Raw genomic sequence first — 18,704 nt, forward strand, 5'->3', positions numbered from 1 at the left:
GGTTGTTGATAAAATGAAATAAAACCATGAGAGTAAGGAGCCTGACATTTAGGATCAAGATAGCCATTTTCATAGAATCCAAGACCATTTTGAGCATCAATAAGGCTCCCAATGTTTTAGGCAGATGCCCTGTCATCGCTCTATTATTATCATTAGCCTCTCAACTGGACCTGGGTGAGAGGTATTAGGCAAGTGGAAGAAGCCACGAGTCATGTGAGGGTGCTGCAGCAGTTTGCTCCCTCTGCAAGAGGTCCTCCATTTTTGTCTAGTTGTGGAAACCGCCCCAGACATACTGGAAAAACAAAAATGAAAGCAAATCACAGCATTTTCATAGGTTTTGCCTTTCCTTCCCCCACATATTGTTTTTGGGAAGGGCTGTGTGAGCCACAGCGCTGCCAAGAAAACAGGGTGGTTTCCCTCGACCACTGGCCACCAGGGGAATGTGTGCCTTTTCCGAACCTTTGGTGTACAAGCCCACAAATGATTTTTAAAAGTCACAAAATACTTCTCTCTAAATAAACCCTTATGCTTTCTGCTGTGGAGCTTGGAAGATGAGTTTCCTCTTCTCAAGGCCCTTAGGGCTCACTTCCTCTCCATAGAGGAAGGGATATTCCGGGGAATCACCCACCAACACATTTTCCATCAGTACAGCAATGGCAAAGCTCCAGATCTTTTATTTAAACAACCACCCTGCCCCCTCAGAATACTCCATCTTCACTCTCCCCAGAGATTTTACTTTGGCTTCCCTGACTGGTTTTCCAGAACCTGACAGATTAACTATTTATAAGTAGCCTGGGCAGTGGACATCAGGTGAGTTTTGAATCCAGAGACCTTGGTTGCGTGACTCTAGACAAAGCAGACAATTCCACATGTATCAGTCAATTACTAAGCATCTGTGTGTCTGCCAGCTTCTTCACCTGTACTCTAAATAGTCTATAACTCATGGTACTGTGGTGAGAATTAAATGGGAAAAAAAAACGCACTTAGCCTAAGCACACAGTGGGAATTCAATAAATGGCCATTGTGAGCAAGCAATTCTCCACGTAACTAATTAATACCAGGCCACTGGATTTCAGAAACAGATTTAATGAAGATGTCATAAAGATGGGCAGGGATAACAGAGCTGGTAAGGTGCTGAGGCACTCAGATACCTAAAACAGAGAGAAACAGCTACCAACCCTGGGCCTAAAGGGACAAGGGGAGGGCAAGTGTTGCTGGAGCCCAGAGAGGCTAATCCCAGAAGAAAGACCGTTGGCGAGAGCCTCAGTTATTTCACAGCACAGTCACTGACAGACCCTGCAAAGAGGAGGGTTAGAGAAGTGTGCCCTACTCCTCACCCCTCACCCTTTCATCTCTATCTGTTGACTGCCACTGGCCAAATCCAACATGGAGACAGAAATCAAGCGAGAATCTCGATTCCATCGTAGGGTTCAGCCTCTCTAGGACATCATGAAGGCCAGAGCATGAACCTGAGTAGAAAGGAGGTGAAAACACAGACTCACCTGTCAGGAGGTTCCTTGTGATTCTCAAAGAAGCTGTATGAGCATGCCAATCACAAATAGAACTCCCTCATAAATCTTAAAGCGGTGCTTGTAATCACATCAGTTCAGATACTGCTCCCTGGGGCAGAAGAAAACAAGCCTTTCAATGCACCAATCTTTTTCCAGGCCCACTGCCCTGACTCCTCCCACCTCTCTGCTATACAGACCTTGGGATGCTTGAAACCTTCTCTGCTTCCCACATCTAGTTTCATTCGAAACCCGCGATTGGTAAAACTACTGCAACTTTTCACCAATAGTTCGCCACTTCTTTCTCTGCTTGGCTCATTTCTTGAAGATTTCTTCCAACTTTGGGCCAGTCACTGCCTTCTCTGGGTTCATTGCTAACCCTCCCTCCTCCATGTTCCAAAAAATAGGCATAGAATTGTGCAAGCAGGACTCTGGGGCCAGGCAGTCTGCTGTTCTAGCTACACCATTCCTAACTGCTGCCTCAAACTCCCTGTATCTCAGCCTCAGAATGTGTGTCAACTTGGGCAACTTGCTTAGTAAGCATGCAGTAAGCATATATGGCTCAAAGTCAGCCTTTATTTTTCATTACTAGTGTACCATTGTACTTTCTTTGTGTTATTTGATTCCACCATGAGCTCTGTGAGCAACCCAAGGACAATATCCCTCTGTGTGTTCCTAATGCCTGACATACAGTTGATATTCTATAATTAGTGAGTGGAGGAATGAATGAATGAGTGACTGTATTGTGTGGTTATGATAACTGAAAGTGGGTTTTGGGAACCTGGCCTTTGCTTTCTTGTGAAGCATACTGTAGGCCATTTCTTACGGATACAAAGAGCTAAGAAGTCAGTTGCTAAATGTCAGATCTGCCTAAAGTCAGGCAAGATCACCCAGAAGGAACTCTCTCCAGTAGGTCTCATTTAGGTAGGGCACTGCCCTGAGCAGCCAGCTAGTTGCTAATCTAACCATATGATGTAGCAGCTTCCTCCACCTTTATATTTCTTCCTCTTACAACAGACTCCAGGGGTAATGATGGCATCAGTGTCAGAGCCCCCACTGGTGCTGGAGAAGATACAAGCCTTCCCCTGTCCAGTCAAGGCCACCATCAAGTCTTGAGAAGAAAAGAGATCTGATCAGAGAATCCATGCAAGAGGGAAACCCAGGAGCTCTGTCCACAGAAACCCCGACTCACTTCTGAGCTTGCAGGCCTCCCTGTTGTCTTCCATCCATCCTTTTACTCTCTTCAAAACTTGCCCCAACACAAAACAGTTCAAGAAATAAGGTGTGAAGTCCTAGAACCTCCTCATGATCTGTTTGGGAGTACCCTCTCTGCCTCATCTTCCTGACTTTCATCCTGGTTCACCCTATTGTAGGCAGTGGTCATTTGGAGGAACAAGCACATTTGGTGTATCCTGTAATATAAGGCTCTTGTCGCAGGCATCCTCTTTCACTTAACAGATGCTTTTTCGTTTTGAAGTTTTTACTTTCAATTATGCTGAAACAATCCTATCATAAAGCTTACCATTTGAAACATGTTCGAGGATATGGTTCAGTAGCATGAAGGACCTTTATACTGTTGGGCAACCATCAACACCATTCATCCCCAGAATCTTATAATCTTGCAAAACTGAAACCCTGTACCCACTGAACAATAACTCCCCAACTTCCTCTTCCCTATCCCCGATCCTAGCAACCCATATTCTGCTTTCAGTTTTTGTGAAGTTGACCGCTCTAGTTCCCTCTTATGAATGGAATCAGACAGGATTTGTTCCTTTGTGGTTATTTTGCTTAGGATAAGACCAGCAAAGTTCCTTGCATGGTAGCATATGCCAGAATCCCCTTCCTTTCTAACACTGATAATCCATTCTCCAGATATACTAATTTCTGTTTATCCATTATTGTATAATAGACACCTGACTTGTCTCTACTTCTTAGTTACAAGGAAGGATGCTGCTATGAATATTAGTAGATAAATATTTGTCAGTTCCCTCCTTTCATTTCTTGTGGGTACACATTCAGAGGTGAAATAGTGCAAAAGGTATTTCCTTATTTTTTCAGGAATGGTGTTGCCCATAGACTATATTATTTCACATACCTAACAACGTACAGAAATTCCAATTTCCCTCCATCATGGTTGAAACATGTTTTTTTATGTTTTATTTCCTCCCTTTTAAAAAAATTATTTATTTCACTTGAAAGAGTTACAAGGGGGTGGGGCGCGGAGGGAGATGCAGAGACAGATTTCCATCTGTTAGTTCACTCAACAAATGGTGACAATAACCAGAGTTGGGCCAGTTCAAAGAAGCTGGGAATCAGGAGTTTGTTCTGTGTCTTCCACATGAGCACAGGGCCCAAGGCCTTGATCCATCCTCCACTGCTTCCCCAGGCCACCAGCAGGGATCTGGATCCAGAATGCAGCAGCTGACACTAAAACAGCACTGTAGGTGGAAGATAAGGTTGCTCTAGCAACCTGCTGGCCCTCTTTTCTCCTTTTTAAAATATTTTAGAAATTTATTTGGGGGTGGGGGGAAGGTGGAGAGAAAGAGAGAGAGAGAGAGAGAGAGAGAGAGAGAGAGAGAGAGAGAGAGAGAGGGAGAGAGAGCTGGTTCAGTATCCCAAATAGCCACTACAGCCAGGCTGAGCCAGTTTAAAACCATGAGCCTGGTACTACATTTAGGTTTGCCACATAGATGGAAGGGACCCAAAAACTTAGTTCATTTTCAGTCGACTTCCCTGGTGTGTTAGCAGGGAGTTGGATCAGAAGCAAGGAAACCTGGATCTGAATCATCACTTAGATGGGATATTGGTATTACAGGTGGCAACTTAACATGCTGTGTCACAGCACCAGCCCCTCTCTTCTCCTTTTCTTGGCAGTGTTCTAACAAGGTAATGCTTCACTGAGGTTTTTAACCCGCAGTCTATGTGTATCAACTATGACCTGGATGTAAACTGGATAACAATCAGGGTATGCACTTGGAGCCCAGTTTGCGCCCACCGAAAGAGAAAGAGTTGTAAAATAAACCTAACTTATGTCATAAATAGTACTAGGCCCTTATGGGTATTCACTTAATCATCATTACTGTGTCCCTAAGGTGATTTTAATTACTCTATTTTAGTGAAGCAACAAAGATGTACTCAAGTTCAATGATTTGCCTCCTGATTGGAGATACAATATATGTGATGGAACTGAAAACACATGGTCTTCAGACTTTAGAGCCTATGTTCTTTTCTCTATGACAGTTGTTCTTTGAGTAGAAAAATATAAAAATAACTTTGAGGCACCAACAGAGCATTGCCAACTTTTAAACAAGAGCATTGGAAAGCAATTAATTTGCCATCTAATGTGACTATCCTTGCATGAAAAGAAATTTTAACCACAGTCTTTGGAAAAACTGACACAATCAAGGAAGGATTATTCAACTGAAGAAACTGCTTTCTGAGAAGTTTGCTCCACTGTTTGATGGTGAGAGTTGTGCCTCAGACCATGTCTACCCTTTGGCTTGTAATGTCAAGCAGTCCAGATTCACATGGCTAGGATAGATGCTGTAGGAGATCTCAGGTCACACAGGCGTCCACCTTCAGAAACAGAAGGAATTCCTGCCTGGGGCAGGAAGAAGTAGTGTCCTCACATGTCCAGCTGCTCGGCAAGATTCATCACATCCCTCCATGTCTACCACATTCATGACCTCCTTGGCTCAGGTCCCATCTTCTAAACAGAAGTAAAGACTCCTACATAATAAAAGCCATCAAAGACAAATGCGAGAAGTGAGACAATACTGAGAACATAGTTGCTAGGTATATGAAGCAAACACAGGGTTGTATTCAGAATACACAAAAATTCAGGAAGTAAATCAGGAAGAGGAAAAAGAGAACAGCTACATGATGACTAGCCAACTCTCTCCCTGCCTGAGTCTCGCCTGAGTCTAGAGTGCTGTCCACAGAGTAAGTTGAGTAATCGTTGCAGGGCTGTGGATTAGTCTTGCACTGACCAGCTCAAGACTTAACACCACAATGCCTGGTTTTCATCCTTAATCCCCACTTACTAGCTTTCTGACTCAGAGCATCTTATTTAAATTCCATGGGTTTTAAATTCTTCATAAGTAAGTATGGGAAAACCCAGAGTTTATGTATTTTTTAACTTAGAAAAGAACACAATGCAGAAAAGTGTCAAGGAGAATATAATTGATGATCATGTTTCTTGTATTCCATTCTAATTCCCATTATTCTTTTCTTGTTTAAGAATATTTCTCAAGAATTCAGAGATTTCAGTAAAGCCTTGGCCCCTCATGAACCAATCTTCAATCCTAATCTCTTTTCTAGCTCCCCAGGCGAGGCTACTACTCTGATTTTAACCTTTACTATTCCCTTGCAGTTATTTAGATTTCATCTGTAAGCAAAACGCAGTAGTTTGCATGTGATAAGACTTTATATAAATGATATCATGCTATAAATATCCTTCAGTGTTCTTCCTTTCTCATCATTGTACCTTTGAGATTTGTTTCTATAAACATATATTATTCAAGATTTTCTTAGATATCTTTTTCAGGTTTGGAAAATCCTTACTCTGCCTGCTTTGGTGAGTCTGTCATGGATGTATTTGGCTTTTCCTGTATATGCTATGATGCTGCTTTGCCCAGTATGTTAACACAGTAGATTACATTCACTGATTTTAAGTGATAAAGCACATTTGCATTCTTCATATAACCTCATTTTCTTGTGAATCATTATACTCCTTACATTTGATTTACTAAAATTTTGTTCTCTTTTCCTAGACTGTGTTTCTTGTGTTGGTAATTAGGATGATTCTGAACACATAACAAGTTGAGAATGTTCCTTTTTCTCACACACCTGCTTTGGTAAATAAAGCTTTATTAGAATCCAGTTACTGTCATCCATTTACATACCACTGGAGCTGCTTTCATGCTACAATTGTAAAGATTTTGTGGACAATATAGTCTAAAATATTAACTGTCTTCCTTCAAAGAAAAATACGATCAATCCAATCCCTGATCTAGCTTCAAGTTCACTGACTACCTCCATTGCGTTACTGATACTCTCTGGTGGTAGATTTTTTAAAATTTATATCATTATATTTTTAGTTATAGATGCTCCATTTTTATGAATAACTCCTATTTCTTTGATGTAACACCTACCTTTCCATTTTTCTCAAGGTTGTCCCTGACTTGATGGTGCTGCTTTAAGTCTGTGGGGTCATCCTAGCCTCTGCGTCAATTCGGCGTTAGTGTCTGCTGATGATCTTTTCCAATGAAAGGTTTGAGCTTTTCCATGGTCCTATTTCTTTGTATATCAATTAATTTTTAATTTCTCCTCAGACATTTTGAATATTACAGAACACAGTTTAAGGCTCCAGTCTGGTCAGAATCCAAGAATGTTGCATCTGTTTCATTTTGAAGCAATCCATACAGTTAGGTTTAGACAGTAAATCTCAGCTTGCCTTCTGTGGGCTGGGATCCTAATGCCTGATTAGGTTTCAAAGGTTTTGCAGTGCTGATAGTCTGTCTTATATGTATACTATCCAGTGGCCACTCAAACCTAGGAAGTGATCTATACTTCTGTGGCTCTGTTTCAGTGTTTTTGCTGTGTTGCTTTGGTTCAGTTCCTTGTATGAGACATGTAAGAGTGAGCTGAGAAACTGGATGATACTCCCTACACTCTTCCAAAGTTTTTACACCGGTCTCTGAGCTAGCACAGCAATTCCTACCACAAGTGTGCATGTCAAGACTCATGCCTTGCTCCTTGAATCTCTTTTTGCAGCCAAGAATTCATTAGGAGAAGGGAGAGAGCAAATCCAAACACAACATTCTCATGAGATTGCATGAAGTTAGGCTCACTCCCTGACTGACCATGTGCAATCACCTGTTTCGAGGTTTGGTGCCCTCCTTTGTACAGCAGCAAGCGTTGGATTGCAGCAGAGTTGAGGGCCCTTCCAGGCCCAACCCTTGTGTGAGGCTGCAATACTAAAAACCACCTACAGTAACAACTTGCTAATAAAAGAGTAAACCGTCCAGCAAAGGCCCATTCTCCTAGGGAAAACCTGACCTCAGCAAGTTCAGGGTGCCTCTTTGGAAATTATTGGCAACAGTCCCAAATTCAAGGTCAGATTGTGGGCAAAGTTTTTCAAAGAGTAGGAATTTAAAACTGAGAAGGGGGAACAAGGAGAGGAATATTTCACCCAACCAAGTAGGGACCTTTAGGATGACAGAAAGTTTGAATAGACTGTGGGGTCACTTAAACTCAGGTTCAACTCTCCATCCCCACTTGGTATAACCATAAATATGCCCCTAAAATTATTAGAGTCAGATCTTTCATCTATTAGAAAACAAGCTAACTATGTACAGTCACTTATGAAGCTTAAAAGGCCTGTGATAGTGTATATTCAAAACTGCCCATTTTTATTCTCGCACATTTTCTATTTAATGAGAATTAGAGATTACCAAGCAGACACATAGAAACTTAAGACTGATGTCTCCAGGTAAATACATCTATTAAAATGTGCTCTGGGAGCACATCTGTTGACTTGATAATCAGGCAGGTTTTACTTTGCTGTTTTTCCTCCCACAAATTACCGTCAATAAGTCAGTAGAATACAAGATTTGTACTTGAACTAAGCTGGGCTCCAAGGACAAAACGGCTTCTATTATTTGCTATTGTTGTTATTTGAAACAGGACATTCAAGGGTGTAAAGGCACTAAGTTGTAACCACATTATTCAACAACTTGGAGGAAAGAGAGGTGATTCTAATCCATGCCCCTGACACTGTGATTTTATAGCGAAGTTCATAGTAAGTCTTTTTTTACCATTTAAAAATTTTTAATACAGTTTCATAGGTTAAAGGATTCATAGTAATTTTGTGTGAGATTAGACATTGTTGTCTGTTTTAAACTTGTAGAAACTGAATACCTGGAGGATCAATAGCTTTCAACTAGTCCTACCTTTAAAAGGGACTGATTTAGGTATGACCCCCAAATTATGCTTTCCTTGTAAATTATCTTTCACATTATACATTCTCACCTAGACCTAAGATACTGCCCAGATCCTTACAGTTAGAGAAGTTACAGAACAAAGTTTGATCAATGGTATGTGATCAGAATGGGCAAAAAGGGCCTCAAGGGAGGATCACAAAGGAATACAGTGAATATCCCTTCGTTGCCTCTAACTTCTTCTGATGCTATATTGGAACCAAATGTGAATCACTGATTTCCAGAAGACATGCTGAACCTTAAAGTGACCTTAAAGATGGGAGCCATGTGCTAGAATGGGAGCAGGAAAGAGGGGCCCTGATAACTGTAGCTTCAACCAACCCTGGATCTTCTGAAATCTGTTATATAAGAAGTCTCTGAAATGTTTGTGGAAAACTGAATTAAAGGGTAAATTTATGCGGACACAAAAAAAATTGAAATCCAAGCATAGATTTTTTTGGTAATATATATTTTCCATTTACTTTTTGAAGACCCACTCACACGTTAGCAGGGATCTGAATATGTTTAAGCCACTGTAAGGAGACTGATAAATATTGATGAGGTAGAGGCTGGCAAGATGGCTCAATTGGCTAACTCTCCACCTACAAACACCGATAACACATGTCAGTGTCCATTTGAATCCAGCTCCGCGCTTGTGGTCTGGAAAGCATAGATTATGGCCCAAGTCTTTGGGACCCTGCATGCATGTGGGAGACCTAAAAGAAGAACCTGGCTCCTGGCTTCAGATCGGCTCATTTCCAGTCTTTGTGGCCATTTGCACAGTGAACCAGAGGATGGAAGATCCTTCTCTCTGTCTCTCCTTCTTCTATCTGTGAATCTGCCTTTCCAATAAAAACAAATAAATGTTTTTAAATTTACCTTGGTAAGGTGTTTCCTCAATCACTGTGAGACTTAAAATAGGTGGTTCAGACACTTGAGATTTCAGGTACTTCTTTTAACCTGGAAAAAGGGTAGACTGAATTAAAGTAAGTTTCCAAATTTCTTTGATACTTGGCATGCCAGTGTGACTACTGGATAGTTGTCACTAATAAAACACATACACCGTACACACAAACCGCATCAATCCAGAGTCCTTTGTTTAAGAACTTTCACAATAGTTAGAAAGACAACCAGCCCACGCATTGATTTACTAAATTGATTTTTCATTCACTAATTCATTCTGGATAGTAGATGTTGTGGTGTGCCACCATATACACACTTAAGATCATTCTCATAATTGCCAACAGTGCTTGTAGAAAACAGTTCACAGCTGATTTTCTCTTCAAAAATTGTCCTCAGCTGAAGGATATGATTCAAGCCAATTTATACCACTTTCTAGAGCCAGCCTGTATCTATCAAAGCACTGATGTGGAAGGTCCAAAAGCCTAGATTCTTTGCCTCCATTTGTTGCTACTGAAAAGTACCATCCAAATTATAAAGCCTCAGGCAACCAAATCTCAATTAAACTTCCTGCTGCACCCCAGCCTGGTTTGCTTGCTCCATCATAGGTGATATGTCCCAAAGTACTTGAAGATAAGCTCTCTGCATGTAAGTATCTGCCTCAGAGGCATCCAATGCAAGACATTTGGCACCAGGAGTGGCTGTACTTTGAGATTTGGGGATTGGCTCACCTGCCAGCTGTTTGGTAGTTAGCATTCTGCCCCTGAGGTTGGGAGAGTACTAACAGCACCTGGCATGCCACGGCCCCTCAATTATGAAAATTCTTACTCTTGGGAAGCTGGCATTGAATTGTAGTGAAAGAAAAGGAATCTATAGGTGCAAGCTGTCAGATATTCAGTAAATATGAAGAAGACATTTTTAGAAATTTTATTTGGACAAGAATTGTGGTTTAACGGGTTAAGCTGCCACCTGCAATGCTAGCATGCATGTGGGCATCAGTTCAAGCTCTAACAGCTTTCTGATGTAGCTCCATGCTACTGCACCTAGGAAAGCAGCAGAAGATGGCTCAACTTCTTGGGCTCCTGCAACCATGTTGGGGACCGAAAACAGGCTGCTGGCTCCTAGCATCTGGTTTGGCCTGATCTGACCCCAGAAGCCATTTAGGAAATCATCAGATGATGATAAAACTCAGATGATTGAGCCTGGCGTTATGGCACTAGCACCATAGGTTAAGTCTGTGATGGTGGCATCCCATGTGAGTGTTGCTACAAGTCCCAGCTGCCCCACTTCTGACTTAGCTCCTGCTAACGTGGCTGGAAAAGCAGTAGGAAGTGCTCCATGTTTTTAAGTCATTTCCACTCTCATGGAAGACCCAGATGGAGTTACAAGATACTGATTTTGGCTATCGTAGAACTTGGAGAGTGAACTAGCAGATGAAAGAAGTGTGTGTGTGTGTGTCTTTATCATTCGCTGTAACTCTTCTAAATAAAAAAGCCTCAAGTGATAATATCTGCTCAGGTAGGGTATTATCACATTTCAGTTAAAGTAAGATCACACTAAAAATGTCTAGTCCAGTTAATGCATTATAGACACTCAGTGCAAGCTCATTTCTTTTCCTTCTTATGAGTCCACCTGCCACTCTTGTCAACTCCCTTTTGTAAACTTGCTCTAAATCTGGATTAAAGTCAAATAAGAAAATTGTTTCCCACCGCCCCATCTTCTTCTTCTGTGTCTCATTTGCAAGTGAAACCTGGGCTAAAGGAGGTGTTTGAGTCTTTGTTTCTGTCACTCACTTTTGATGGTTTCTACACTGTGTGTTGCCTTAACAGTTAGAATTTGCCCCATTAAAAGCTATGGAAGACCATACCTTTGGTCCCCAAGTTGCTGGAAATGCTGGAACCACAGTATCTTCCCTGGGATAAATTGTCTTCAATCTGCCATATCTTTGAGAAGTGAGTAAACACAAAGGAGAATGAGTTCACCTGTGAAATGATAACAGCAAAATATTTCATCTTTACTATAGGTCAAATGCAAACATTAGACCTGGCTCGGGAGACAACAAAGACCATGACTCAGACTCAGCAAGCTCAGAGTCTAACGGGAGAACCCAACTGGCAGGTAGGCAATCACAGTCATGTGCCAGGAGACCTAATCAAGTACACTGAGAGCAGCTGCCTTCATCCAAGAGTCAGGAGGCTCTCAAACAGGCAACCGTTGGCCTGAGCCTGCAGAATGAAATGGACAAGGGTGAGGGGGATGGCATTTCAGACAGAGGGAACAGTATGTACAAGGCACAAGGGTCAGGACAAAATAGGAACGCCTGATTGACTACAAGTTGTTCACTCGATTCTGGGAAAGTGGAGTGCAGGAGTGATAGGCAGGTCACACAGGGACTGTCTGTCCTGGTTTGCTTGCTCAGTGTGAGTCTAGTTTAGGCCAGTTATCCTAGTATTCTCACCTTTCACTCCCCAAAGTGATCCCATTTGGCAACCATTTGCAGCTACCTGATTTTAAGTAGGAGAGGAACACGAGCAAGCCTTTAGATTAGAATGATCATTAAGCTGCCAGATAGCTTAATTTGAGTGGGTAAGACTAGTGGCTTCCTAATGACTTTTTATGGTTATGTCTAACCCTGGCACTCTCTGATTCAGACAATTCTGCACCACACCTAGCATAACACAAAGCTGGTTTTACAGCTGGAAAAAAATCCTAATGAGCTCTTAACTGTGACAGTGTTTGGAGAAAGATGACATCTCTGATCAGAGAGGCTCTGGGCAGGATTCCTAGAAAACTTCAGTCTGGACCTCCCATCTTAGCTGGGTCAATGTTTTAACTGAGAGGCAAGAGGTAGACCTGGTGTGAACCAAACTACAAAGGTAGGGATTATCAGAGTGCAGTCACAATAGCCACTCTAACAAAACATGCCAGCAACTACAACTGCCACCCAATAATATTAACAACTTACATGCATTTCCTCTTTTGTTATTTCTCCAAATGTTCTCCATGTCTCTGGGCAGTAGGAAAACAGTGCATCAATCTGTGCGTTTCAAGAACTCTTCGGAGCTTTGCGCAGTGGCAGTATCATGGCCAATGAGGTTTATCTGAGTTACGATTATTGCTAATTGAAAATTTTTCCCAAGAGCATTGGGTATAGCCCTGGAAGTCTTTGAATAGGCAGAGAAGCACGTGTGGAGTCGGCCTCTTCCTCTATTCCGGGCTCCCAAAACTATGCATCCTTACAGCTGCAGGGCTTGGAACAGAGAAGATGTGTTGTTGATGGGTGAATGGACTAGAGAGAATATAGAGTCTCAGTGGCTTTAGTTATTTGCTCAAGTCACTAATGAGTAGCAAGTGGTGGCAATGGACCTTGAGATCAAGACAATAAAATCCTCTTATTGCCACTGTACCATGTGATCACAAGCACAAATCATAATTTAAAACACAGACAATACAGTATTGTGAGGCATTGCAGGTGAGAAGTGATTCTAAACTATGTAGGTTTGCACCTTTCATCTTCTCCTTTTAAAGGGACTTCCTCTTTGCATAACTCTGGGTCTTTGCACAGCCATCAGCCCAGCATGATATTCCACTCTGTTGCTCCATAAAATTTCACACAGCTAACCAGTGCCAGGTGGAGTAAACCTTTTTGGTTTTCTCTCCATCTTGCTGGATGAGTGAGTGACCACTTCTCAACATCACAGGATCATGCTCAAACAGTCGATGTCAGCAGGTGGGCTGTCTTGTGAAGAGGGACACTTGCAAAACAGAACACATGCTGGTGTCTCTTCCCTGTCACACTGTAAGGTCCTTGAAGGCAGAAGATTCTAGGTTATTTTGCTTTATATCCACAACATTCCAGATGACTCCTGGTACATTATAAGGCTTTGCTGAATATTTATTGAATGAATGGACATACTTAGCTCTTACCCAGAGGGCTTGCTGTGATAATATCCTAATTGTAGCCTTGACCATCTAGGTTGCAATGGGGTTTAGGACTTGGGAGGCCCTAACAGGAGGAGATCAGAGGCTAGGAGGAAGGAAGTGAGCTCTTTATTCTCTTTGATTTTCAAATTTGAAGAGCTGTGCATTGATTTGTTGGGGCTGCTTAACTCAATGGCAAAGATGAGGTGATTTGGACAGCAGACACTGATGTTTTTCATAGCCCCATTAGCAAGCATTCTGAAATCACTGTGTGAAGGTTTGCTTCTTCTCAGGTCGCTCCTTGGTTTCTGGGTACCATTGTCTCCCTGTTCTTCATATGGCCTTCTCTCCAATTATGTCCAAGTTTCTTCTCATAGAAACACAAATTGCTTTGGATAAGGTATCACATAAATGAACTCACTTTAAAAGTATGGCAATGAAGATCCTATCCCCAAGTAGAGTTACATTCTGAGATATTGTGACTGAGGACTCCAACAATTTTACAAGATCAGGTTCAACTCATAAGAGATGTTAGTAGAACCAAATTGTTGAGCTCCTGATCTCAGTCCCTAACCCTGCCACACCCTCATAATAGTGTCTTTATGAGTTCTATTTCACTTGAATATCTATAGATATGCTGATTATTTGGGGGCAGGTGCAGACAGTAATGGTTATGGTGGTAATAGTCTATAATCACTGTTATGTTCCTTGTAAAGCGAGCTCAATGCCAAGCTCTGAGAAATGCAAAGTCAAAGAATCTTTCCCTGCTGATGTCTTATTCTCTCATTTAAAAGCTGGCCCCATCCCACAACCTGTGTGAGAGTCCACAGGAGCAGGACGGAATGCTGCTTTGCACACTAGATGATCAGTAGCAGAAAAGGTGATTTTTGTCCACTGACTGGGCCCACATTTCCAGGAGTGGAGAATGACTGTAACTAGATTCTCAGGAGCCTCTGGCGTAAAGCTGTAAAAAAAGGGAGGGATATCCCATGTGTTCAGGCCCAGCTGCTAGCAACAGGAGAGTTAAAGGAATGTGGGTGAGGCATGTTTAATGGTCCTTCGTCAATAGGGCCGCTTGTCAGAATAAGTTCTAGACACTGGGGAGGGCCTCTTTGCTCCTCCTTGGTAATAATGACCTACCTCACAGACTTGCTGGGTAGCTATGGAAAACAGTCCAGGCAGAGATCCTGGATACGTTTATTTATGTTGATGTTGACATGGAGAGGACCAGTATGTTCATGCAGAGGCCATGTTCCCTGTTCTATAAACATCTTCCATGTGAGAAGAGGCTTCGATGTGTCCATGAGCACAATTTATAGTTTGCTCTGTGCCAACATAAATCAAGTGTGCGTGCCATCCTCATGAAGTCATGCAGATCATAGAGTTAGACTGGTGAGGAACTGCCAGCAGAGTAGATTCCAAGGCAACTCATTCTTACACTCCTGTGAGCAGTTATCCTTGATCCCTGGGAGCAAGGAGGCCCAATCTGGCCATGATATGCTATGGAAAAGGCATGGGCTTTGGTGTTGGAAAGCTTGGGTGTACACCTGGCATAGGACTATGTTGGTGAATGCCTTAAACCTTAATTTTCTACTCTTTTAAGATGGATTAACAAAGTAACCTCAAGAGACTGCTGGGGCAGGATTAAATATGGTCACAGGGCCTTAGAAGGTGATATATATCAACTCTTTTTCCAAGCTCCTGAGGTTTTAGTCTGTCTTTGTGAAATCTTAAGTTGGTTTCTAGGTTGGCAAAGATTGAACCCACCACCTTTAAGCACTTGCCATGTGAGACAATGTACATTACATAAGCCTCAATCAGGAATTCTAGCTGCCTTATAACAGCAGAAAACACACATTATATATCTCTGATGACTCAGCCTTGAGGGTATTGTGGATTCAAATGATCTTACTGGTCCCAAGTCTGCTGTTCACTGGGCATAAGTCCTTGTGCAATCATTCCCCCAACTCTTGGTCTGTCTCTCCATGGAAGGAAGGAAGGAAGGAAGGAAGGAAGGAAGGAAGGAAGGAAGGAAAGAAAAAAAAGGGAAGGGAAGGAAAGGAAAGGAAAGGAAAGGAAAGGAAAGGGAAGGAAAGGAAAGGAAAGGAAAGGAAAGGAAAGGAAAGGAAAGGAAAGGAAAGGAAAGGAAAGGAAAGGAAAGGAAAGGAAAGGAAAGGAAAGGAAAGGAAAGGAAAGGAAAGGAAAGGAAAGGAAAGAAGAGGAAGGAAGAAGCTATCACCCAATCCAAAGAAACTCATAGCAGGATGGAGGAAGATTCAGTGAGAGAATAAGGGAGAAGCAGCTTGCAACAGCTGCTATCAGGCATCTCAGTCTATCGGGAGCCACAAAAAAAAAATGCCTGTTTTTGCTACCTCAGTTCAGCAAAAGGCACCAACATCATCAATTTACCCATGGCTTCTCACCCACCACATGCAATGAAGTAGTAGTTCGTTGTGACTCTACTTCCTTAGTTGTAAGCGTTTTGATCTGAAATATATTTATTTAATATATTTATGCTTCTATTTTGTATTTTTAAGATTTATTCTTATTAGAAAGTCAAATACACAGAGAGGAGGAGAGACAGAGAGGAAGATTTCCCGTCCGATGATTCACTCCCCAAGTGACCACAATGGCTAGAGCTGTGCCAATCCAAAGCCAGGATCCAGGAGCTTCTTTCAGGTCTCCCACATGTGTGCAGGGTCCCAAGGATGTGGGCCATCCTCAACTGCTTTCCCAGGCCAAAAGCAGGGAGCTGGATGGGAAGTGGGGCAGCTGGGATTAGAACCGGTGCCCATATGGGATCCTGGCATGTTCAAGGTGAGGACTTTAGACACTAGGCTACCATACTGGGTCCCTATATCCCTGTTTTAAAATACATTTGATATATTTCAATGTTATGCAGTTCTTGCACAAAAAATTTTTATATTTTTCCCCAAATTTCCCAAACTGTACCAGGTTTAGGTTCTCTCTCTCTCCCCTCTTCCTCCTCCTTCTCTCTTCCTCTCTCTTATCTCTGTTTCTCTCCCCCCTTTTTCTCTCTCTTCATATTAAGTATGTATATATTTCCATGTATATGTGTTCCTAGTGTACTTCCTGGTAATGCAGGATTCAGCTAAAATAATTCCTAAAGACAGTTTTCCTTAGCACATGACCCCTCCCTATGGCATTGTCCCAAGGACAGCTTTCTGTAGAGCACTGAACTCCAGCTATTATTTTTCGTGGCTATTTTTTTAGATTTGTTCATTTTTTTGGCAGGAGTGATTTTTTAATTTCTTTTTATTATTATCATTTTATGATACAGTTCCATAGGCCCTGGGATTTCCCTTATCTCCTCCTCAATTCCCTCCCTCCTCTCTGAGTTCCCCTATATCATTACTATAGCATAGTTCTTCATACACAGTCATTTGTCCATCATTGAGGGCATGGACAATAGCAAATAGTCCAGCATGCTGTTGTCAAGATAAAGTAAACAGTTTCATTGGGAGTCCATCTTTATCTGGAAGTAGAGATGCATGCTGCATTGTATCCTCACATCTGAATATGATAGTCTCTATTACACAGTTACTATACATCTCCTTAAATGAAAAGCCACAATACAAAATCAACAACAGCAAGAAAAAGGAAATTAATAACACCATGAAGTTAAATAACATGCTACTAAATGACTAACATGTGTCACCAAAGAAATGAAAAAGAAAATCCAGAAACCTCTTGAAGAAAATGATGCTTCTGTATGATCTATGAGACGCTGAAGAATTTAATGAGAAGAAAGAGTTTTGAAGAGATGAAACTAACAAAAAAAATCAAAACCCATGAGATACAGTTTCTGCTTATCTTTGTTGGCTATTTTATTCACTGGTTACTTCCCTGCCATGCTTTAAGATTGAAGTCTTGTGGGAAAACTGATCTTGTGTCCTTTGCCATATACACAGCTGCAAACTCAGAGTCTAGAACAGATCCTACACAGAGCTGGCAGTTCACCACCTTTGTGCTGACTTAGCAAACTGGGAAAGCACTCTTTGGGTGTGTAGTTTGCAAAGAGGCTTACAGTGTGGTCTGCACATTCCAGGCACAGACATTCTCAAAGCCTACTCTGGCTGGGAATTTCACTCATATCACAGAAATATGTGTTGTCCTAAGAGAGGATTATGTCAAACACAACTAGCACTTAGAAGTGAATCTTCTGAGAGACAAGGAGGAAACTACACAAACACACATGCATGGACGAGAGACTGTGACAGCCTAGAGGTGCATGGAGTCAAGCCATATCAGGCACATGGATTCTGTTGCTTACCATTACATGACCTCAGACGAGTGGCTCAGACACTGCATGTCTGGCTCCTTCTGTATAAAGTAGGAATAAAAAAAAGTCTTTACAAGCTTGTTGCATAATTAACTGTATTCAAACCTCTTAAATGCTTAGAACCATACCTGACTTACAAGCATGGTAATACTCAGTTTCACTATTTAGAGGAAACAGTACATAGTGGCCTAAAGGTTTTTATTACCTGGTGAAATATGCTGAATATCCCATATCAGGAAATCTTGACATGTGATTACTAATGGCTCACACTTTTCTGTCATATAGATACTAGTTTGCTAGCCTACCCATTTGTTGAATACTTAAATTGCTCCTAATCATTCCCTATTATCAACAGCACTACTATCAATGTCCTTATATGCTTATTTTCCACACATCAGCAACTATTTCTTCTTACTGTATTCTTAGAAGTAGAACTCTAATCTGAAATACAGATTCCAAGTTCCTGAGACATGATGTCCTAGCAGAGGTGTTGCCTGAGGAACCAAGTTGAGAGGCCAGGGTGGTTTCTTACCTCAGCCGTTTCCTTGCTACCTGATCTCCTGGTCCCAGCCAGGCTTCAGTCAAGGGTAATCTACAAGCCCCTATCATCCTGTTTGCTCAGCTCTGGGAAGGAACATTGCCTGATGCTTTCTCTTCTAGGGAATATCTGCGACATTTGCTTTCAACTTCATCTACGAGAATAAAAGCAACATATCCCCCATGCCTGATCTTTCTCCTGTGGCCAGTTGTCACATCTTACTTACAGAAGCATCTGTGCTTTCTGATCCTTTTTAACTGTGTCTATTCCACCCTCAGTGGACACTAAGAACAAAAGGGAACACACAAGGGGAAATAACACATGACTGGAAAGATTGAGATGCTGTGTTGCCCCAGAAGTTTCTTTCCCCAATTGATAGGTATGGATTGAAGCAGAACGATCCTCCTGGAAGAAGTAGCACTCTTCTCACAGGGGCTCACAGGGGCTGAGTGTCCCTGAACAGCTCCCCAGTGAAAGGAAGACCACTCCTGTCTTCTTGAAAGTCTGAACCAGTCTTACTCATCTCACCAACTTCACTGATTTAAAATGGATTA

The 18,704-nt window shown here is 41.8% G+C and overlaps 1 long non-coding RNA gene and 1 pseudogene across 1 annotated transcript; one reads left to right on the plus strand and one right to left on the minus strand.

Moving 5' to 3' along the window:
* Positions 1–1,007: 1,007 nt before the first annotated feature.
* LOC121155247 lies at positions 1,008–17,657 on the minus strand. The gene is made up of 4 exons (XR_005883643.1): positions 17,604–17,657; positions 11,256–11,370; positions 9,368–9,448; positions 1,008–1,620 (listed from the first exon to the last, which is right to left on the minus strand). It is a non-coding gene; the product is annotated as an uncharacterized LOC121155247 (long non-coding RNA).
* LOC121155387 lies at positions 12,450–12,573 on the plus strand (annotated as a pseudogene).
* Positions 17,658–18,704: the final 1,047 nt, after the last annotated feature.

This window comes from Ochotona curzoniae, unplaced genomic scaffold (assembly GCF_017591425.1).
Source record: "Ochotona curzoniae isolate NIBS_2020 unplaced genomic scaffold, NIBS_Ocur_1.0 contig_291, whole genome shotgun sequence".
Classification (NCBI taxonomy): Eukaryota; Metazoa; Chordata; class Mammalia; order Lagomorpha; family Ochotonidae; genus Ochotona; species Ochotona curzoniae.